Here is a 7,712-nt window from a genome sequence, read left to right as displayed (position 1 = left end):
AAGCTATTCTCCCGCCTCAGCCTCCCAGGTAACTGGGACTACAGGCACCTACCACCACGCCTGGCTAATTTTTGTATTTTTAGTAGAGATGGGGTTTCACCAGGTTGACCAGGTTGGTCTTGAACTTCTAACCTCCCCAGGCGGAGTTCAGGAACTCCAAGTGATCCACCCCCCTCAGCCTCCCAAAGTGTTGAGATTACAGGTATGAGCCACCACATCTGGCCATATTTTTAATATAATAAATAAGAGCTATATTTTTAAAATGTCAACTGATATTAAAATTAAGAAACCTAATTGCTTTATTAAAAACGCTGTCTAATGATCATTTCACGAAAGTCAGTTCCTCCTCAGTGAACCATTATTTCTCTCCTCTACAATAGATTTTTAACTTCTGTAAAACTTTAGTGACAAGAATATATGTAGATTCTGAACATACAAGGTGATTGAGAAAGAACTGAATGCTTTCAAATTCTTCAATTTAGGTAATACATCAAGTATGCACCTTCGGTTTATACCACCTCTTCCTTGAAGAAATGAAGAAATACATTGTGTCTGCCATTACAACCACTGACACTGATGATACGAAAAGGGTCTGGGATGAATCAGACTATAGGATGGATGGGTGCCATGTGATAATTACTGAATCATTGCAATATTAAGGAATAACTATGACAGATTCTTCATAAATTGACTACATGTTCAGATATAACTAGTTACTAAGGAGTAAGTTTTTGAAGGTATTCAACTCTTTTTGAATCCATTATTTAACTTAATACTATGATGAGAAAGCAAATAACCATGAAAAACAACTATTAAAAGTTAACTTGTGCTGTTTTTTTAAAATTTCTAATTCTAGATTCACTAGAGCACTTACCCATGGTCAGAGGCTGGCATGACACCAGATGTTAATTAGAATTCATCTCTTATCTATAATTCTTTATAGATATAAACAAGAAAGTTTCAAAAAGTTTTCCTCAGTATTATATTAGCACTTTAAAAAACTATTGCCAAAATATGCCTGCATTTAAAGGAAAGTACATACTTGATATATGTATCATGTTAGAATAAGTATCAAAACTTGCTAAAATCACTTATTCCAGGAATGATATGGAGTTTGGATATTTAATGAATTAGTTTTCCAATTAAAAGCAAGTTATCTCAAGAGAGAATATGCTATAGCTATGTGTGCAACAGCTAAATGGGCTTAAAGGAATAAATTTCTGCTTCATTCTTTTTTTTTTTTTTAGATGGAGTCTCACTCTGTTGCCCAGGCTGGAGTGCAGTGGCACGATCTTGGCTTACTGCAACCTCCACCTCCCAGGTGCAAGCAATTCTCTGCCTCAGCCTACCGAGCAGCTGGGATTACAGGCACCTGCCATCATGCCTGGCTAATTTTTTTTTGTATTTTTAGCAGAGACGAGGTTTCACCATCTTGGCCAAGCTGGTCTTCAACTCCTGACCTCATAATCTACCTGCCTTGGCCTCCCAAAGTGCTGAGATTACAGGCTTGAGTCACCGCGCCCAGTCACTTCATTCGAATTTTTAGTTTCCTTGCCTTGAAGCAAAATTATGAGGACTGTCATTATAGATTTTTTTTTTTTTTTTTGAGACAGGGTCTTACTCTTGTCACCCAGGTGGGAGTGCATTGGTGCAATCACAGCTCATTGCAGCCTTGACCTCCCAGGCTCAAGCGATCCTCCTGCCTCATTTGTTTTTATTTTTTATTTTTTATGGAGACAAGGTGTCAGTATGTTGCCCAAGCTGATCTTGAACTCCTGGACTCAAGCGATCCTCCTGTCTTGGCCTCACAAAGTGCTGGGATTACAGGCATAAGCCACCGTGCCCAGCCAGATTTTTTTAAAATCATAAATAAGAGAGCTGCATTTTTTAAAATCACTGTTTTGTCTATATCCTACTTTGTGAAGATAACCTAAGTCAGATGCAAGAGCCTTCAAATTCACCTTCGTAAAGAGAAGCTTTAAATTTTTTATTTACTTTTATTTTAATTAATTAATTAATTTATTTATTTAGAGACAGAGTCTCTCCGTCACCTCGGCTGGAGAGAAATGGCGTGATCTCAGTTCATTGCAACCTCCCCTTCCCAGGTTCAAGAGATTCTCCTGCTTCGGCCTCCTGAGTATCTGGGATTATAAGCGCATGCCACCATGCCTGGCTAATTTTTTTTTGTATTTTTAGCAGAGACGAGGTTTCACCATCTTGGCCAAGCTGGTCTTCAACTCCTGACCTCATAATCTACCTGCCTTGGCCTCCCAAAGTGCTGAGATTACAGGCTTGAGTCACCGCGCCCAGTCACTTCATTCGAATTTTTAGTTTCCTTGCCTTGAAGCAAAATTATGAGGACTGTCATTATAGATTTTTTTTTTTTTTTTTGAGACAGAGTCTCAGTCTGTCACCCAGTCTGGAGTGCGGTGGCATGATCTCAGTTCACTGCAACCTCCCCTTCCCAGGTTCAAGAGATCCTCCTGCCTCAGCCTCCCAAATAGCTGGAATTACAGGTGCACGCCACCACGTCCAGCTAATTTTTGTATTTTTTAGTACAGATGGGGTTTCATCATGTTGGCCAGGCTGGTCTCAAACTCCTGACACTGAGTGATCTGCTTGCCTTGGCCTCCCAAAGTGCAAGGATTACAGGCATGAACTACTGCGCCTGGCCTGGATTCTAAGTATATTTTTGTAAAAAGTCTTTTTATTTCCCCATTCCAATTTTATGAATAATATTAAAAAATATACAAGACATAAAACAGAGATGCTTAAAAACTGACTGCTATTGTTAAGATTTATTATATCATCACAGCCTGCCCAGATTTAACTTAGCTCTAAAGAAATTCACCATTAAAGTATTAAAGAAATGGAAAAAGAATATATAAATGAGCCCAAGATGAGTTCACTAAAAGGAGGAACAAATTAACGAACAGGTCAAAGTTGATAACATATGTATATAAACTAGTGAAGATACTTCAATTTGTTAACTCAAGTTATAAGAAACCTATAAAAATAAATGGAGAAATAAATTATTTTAGCAGTTCAACTGAAAGAGAAAAAGGTTTCAAGAAAATCAGGGCAGTCACCTATTCAACAAATATTTATTGAATATCAATTATCTGCCAGATGTTCTAGACACTGAAAATGCAGCAGTGAATAAACAGAAATCCTTGTTCTCATGGAATTTACGTTTTAGTAAGAGAAGACAGACAATAAAACAAGTAAGTGTTTTGGTGATAAGTGCTAGTAATAAAAATAAAGCAGAGGGGCCAGGCACAGTTGCTTACGCCTATAATCCCAGCACTTCGGGAGGCCGAGGCAGGTGGATCACCTTAGACCAGCCTGATCAACACGGAGAAACCTCGTCTCTATTGAAAATACAAAATTAGCCAGGCATGGTGGTGCATGACTGTAATCGCAGCTACTCAGGAGGCTGAGGCAGAAGAATTGCTCGAACCCAGGAGGCGGGGGTTGCGGTGAGCCAAGATTGTGCCATTGCACTTCAGCCTAGTCAACAAGAGCGAAACTCTGTCTCCAAATAAATAAATAAATAAAAAAGCAGAGGCCAGGTGAGGTGGCTCATGCCTGAAATCCCAGCGCTTAGGGAAGCCAAAGTGGGTGGATCACTTGAGGCCAGGAGTTCGAGACCAGCCTGACCAAGATGGCAAAGCCCTGTCTCTACTAAAAAAAAAAAAAAAAAAATAGCTGTGTGTGCTGGCACATGCCTGTCATCCCAGCTACTCGGGAGGCTGAGGCACAAGAATCACTTGAACCCGGGAGATGGAGGCTGCAGTGAGCCGAGACTGCACCACTGCACTCCAGCCTGGGCAAGAGAGTGAGACTCCGTCTCAACAATAAATAAATAAATAAATAAAAATAAAGCAGAGAACGGGAAAGAGTATTATAGGTGGAGGTGGAGAAGAGGAGAATGTTAAAATTTTTAAAGATATGTAAGTATTCAAATATAGAGATTTTGAATGTTTTCAGGGTCATTAAAGCAAAGTTTCACTAAATAAGTGGAAATTCTATTCTGGCATGAAGACATTTCAGAAAGATTTGGAGAACTACAATCATCAGGAAAAGACAGAAAAAAGAAAGAACTGGCAGAGATTATGGTAATAGGAAAATAATAAGCAGATGTTCCTTGAAAGATATTACAATTTCATTTCCACCACATTAGCTGGCTTTGTATAACTTTTTTCATTTAAAAACTGGTATACTAACCATTTTTTAAAATTTTTTCTTTAATATTTTGAGACAGAGTCTTGCTCTGTCACCCAGGCTGGAGTGCAGTGGCATGATCTCGGCTCATTGCAACCTCCACCTCCTGGGTTCAAGCAATTCTCCTGCCTCACTCTCCCAAGTAGTTGAGACTACAGGTGCGTGTCATCATGACCAGCTAATTTTTGTATTTTTATTGGAGACAGGGTTTCACCATGTGGGCCAGGCTGGTCTCAAACTCCTGACCTCAAGTGATTGCTTGCCTTGGCCTCCCAAAATGCTGGAATTACAGGCATGAGCCACTGCGCCCAGCCAACCACAGTTTTTAGCTGACCATCTAAAACCCCTTTTTATTGATATATAGGCATGCAACATGTAATGACATTTTTGGTCAACAATAAACCATATATATGATAGTGGCCACATAAGATTATAAAAACATATTTTTACTGTACCTTTTCTATGTTTAGATGCACAAATACCATTGTGTTACAACTGCCTACAGTATTCACTACAGTAACATGCTATACAGGTTTAGAGCCTAGGCGCTATAGGCTACACCATATACCATAGGTGTGTAGTAGACTATACCATCTACATTTGTGTAAGTACACTCTATGATGTTCGTACAATGACAAAATTGCCTAATGACACATTTTGCAGAACATATATTCGTTGTTAAGGTACACAAGACTGGCTGGGCATAGAGGGAGGCCGAAGTGGGTGGATCACTTGAGCTCAGGAGTTTGAGACCAGCCCAGGCAACATAGCGAAACCCTGTCTCAACAACAACAAAATTAGCGGGGTGTAGTGGCACATGCCTGTATTCCCAGCTACTAGGGAGGCTGAGGTGGGAGGATGGCTTGAGCCCAGGAGGCAGAGGTTGCAGTCAGCCAATATTGTGCCACTGCACTCCAGCCTGGGCAACAGAGTGAGACCCTGTCTTGGAAAAAAAAAAGGTACACATAACTCACAGACTATGCATTACAAATTTTTGTGAATTAAAGCTTACGCTGCTAATGCATCGTAAGAAAGACTACTTCACGAATATGCCACATATAAACATGATTTAGTTACTATTCAAAGATAATTTAAATTAGCCTTTCCTTCTTCCTAGAAATTATCCATAATTCTTTCTTCACAGTAAGAAGTTAACACTTCTGGCAAAGGTCAGGCTTCATTTTGCTTTCCTGAATCACCACACAGAGTAAAACACTGTTACTAAAACTGCGTAATTCTATAGAATTAAAAATAGGTTCAAAGAACTCTAAAATACACTGAAATGACAGTCCCTCTTTTGAGACTTTTATAATCTACTTTTGAAATTCAGTACATGACAACATTTATCATACTATTACGTATCTGTCATTTTATCCATGTTACTAGTGAAGAGAATACTAGATACTAAAATACTTAAAATACTTCGCCTCAAATACATCTTCTCAGGGGCATATGACATACAAAAAATTTAATAGTTTTCTATAGTCATTCCCCAAAAATCTGATTTTTGGGGGAAAAAGGTAATTTAAGGGCTGATGAGAACTCCATTGATTTGGAAAATATTAACTTGCAATGTGTCATATATTAAACCAGACCCTCTCTAATATAACAAGAACAAAAAAATTATTTCAATAAGTCAATTAACTGTATATATAAAATGTCTGACCTATTTCTGAAGACAAGTTAAAGTACTGGTTGGTGCAAAAGTAACTGCATTCAAGACTGCAGTGAGCTATGAGCTATGATTGTGCTACTGCACTCTAGTATGGGTGACAATACCAGACCCCATCTCAAAAAATTAAAAAATATAGCATAGTGACACACATGTGTAGTCCCAGCTACTTGGGAGGCTGAGGCAGAAGGACTGCTTGAGCCCAGAAGGTCTTGGCTACAGCGAGCTGTGACCTAGGCAACAAAGTGAGACCTTGTTTCAATCAATCAATAAAAAATGTAAACACATAAAAACATAATTGATAAACACATAAAGAAAAAAAAAAAAATCCAGGCGGAGGCAGAGATTGCAGTGAGCTGAGATTGCACCACCGCACTCTAGCCTGGGTGACAGAGCAAAACTCCATCTCAAAAAAGAAAAAAAATATCCAGAAATGTATACATATTCAGGTGACAACAGTGGTAATTTCCTGGCACTAGAACTATGTCTGTGTTATCTTTTTTTTTTCTAATTTTCTATAGTACAATAATATTGCTTCTATATGAACTTGCTTAAATATACGTATGTAATTATAAATATAAGTACATAAATATACTTAATTATATATTTAATAATATTTTTATATATATATATATATTTTTTAAGACAGAGTCTCGTTCTGTTGCCCAGGCTGGAGTGCAGTGGCGTGATCTCCACTCACTGTAACCTCTACCTCCCTGGTTCAAGCAATTCATGTGCCTCAGCCTCCCAAGTTGCTAGGATTACAGGCACGCACCACCACACCCGGCTAATTTTTGTATTTTTAGTACAGGCAGGGTTTCACCATGTTGGCCAGGCTGGTTTGGAACTCCAGACCTCAAGTGATCCACCCATCTCGGCCTCCCAAAGTGCTAGAATTACAGATGTGAGCTACCGCGCCTGGCCAAACTTGCTTAAAATAAAGGTGATTCAGGGTTGGTTGCACAACAGGTAACAAATCCTCTCTGAAGCAATGCATCCTTGACTTGAACACAAAGAATCCGCACAGATAAAGGCCCCCAAAAAATGAGTTCACAATTAAAACACACACATATCACTGCCATCCCCGCCACTGCCACTACTACTATCACCACCACTACCACAAGAAACAGCAAGCAGAAAACAAAGGACAGATTCAGATCTGTACATATTTCAGATTTTTGAATAATCAGATATGAAATCTAAAACAGAAAAAATTTAAATATCTGAAAAAGTAAAGAAAATGACTAATGAAAAAAATGAAAAGGCAATGTAAAAAGAACCAAATCTTCCAGAAATAAAAGATATAATCAAGGGGTTAAACAGAAGATTTGACACAAATAAGGAGTGAATTAGTAAATTAGAGAGTTCTGAAAACAAGACTCAGAATGCAGCACAAGCTTAATAAATAAAAGTTTAATAAGCAAGAAACAGAGTAAGAAAGTCTAATATATATAAATAGAAATATTTGAAAGAGATCAGATTAGCAGAATAGAAAAGAGCAAATATTAGAAGAATAAATACTAAAAGCAGCTTGGAAAGAAAAAAGACAGCTTAGCCAGGTGTGGTGGCTCACGGCTGTAATCTCAGTACTTTAGGAGGCTGAGGCGAGTGGATCATCTGAGGTCAGGAGTTCGAGACAAGCCTGGCCAACATGGTGAAACCCCATCTCTACTAAAAAATACGAAAATTAGCCAGGCGTGGTGGCACATGCCTGTAGTCTCGGCCACTTGGAAGCCTAAGACAGGAGAATCCCTTGAATCCGGGAGGCAGAGGCTGCAGTAAGCCAAAATTGCGCCATTGCACTCCAACCTGGGAA

General features: G+C 38.8%; 1 protein-coding gene across 4 annotated transcripts in view; it reads right to left on the bottom strand.

Annotated features, from left to right (window-relative positions):
• The window catches only part of CCDC88A (coiled-coil domain containing 88A), a 142,858-nt gene that overhangs the window by 95,708 nt on the left and 39,438 nt on the right, over window positions 1–7,712 (bottom strand). The window lies entirely within an intron of this gene.

Source organism: Mandrillus leucophaeus, unplaced genomic scaffold (genome assembly GCF_000951045.1).
Source record: "Mandrillus leucophaeus isolate KB7577 unplaced genomic scaffold, Mleu.le_1.0 Scaffold518, whole genome shotgun sequence".
NCBI lineage: Eukaryota > Metazoa > Chordata > Mammalia > Primates > Cercopithecidae > Mandrillus > Mandrillus leucophaeus.
This window is presented reverse-complemented; position numbering and strand designations above follow the sequence as displayed.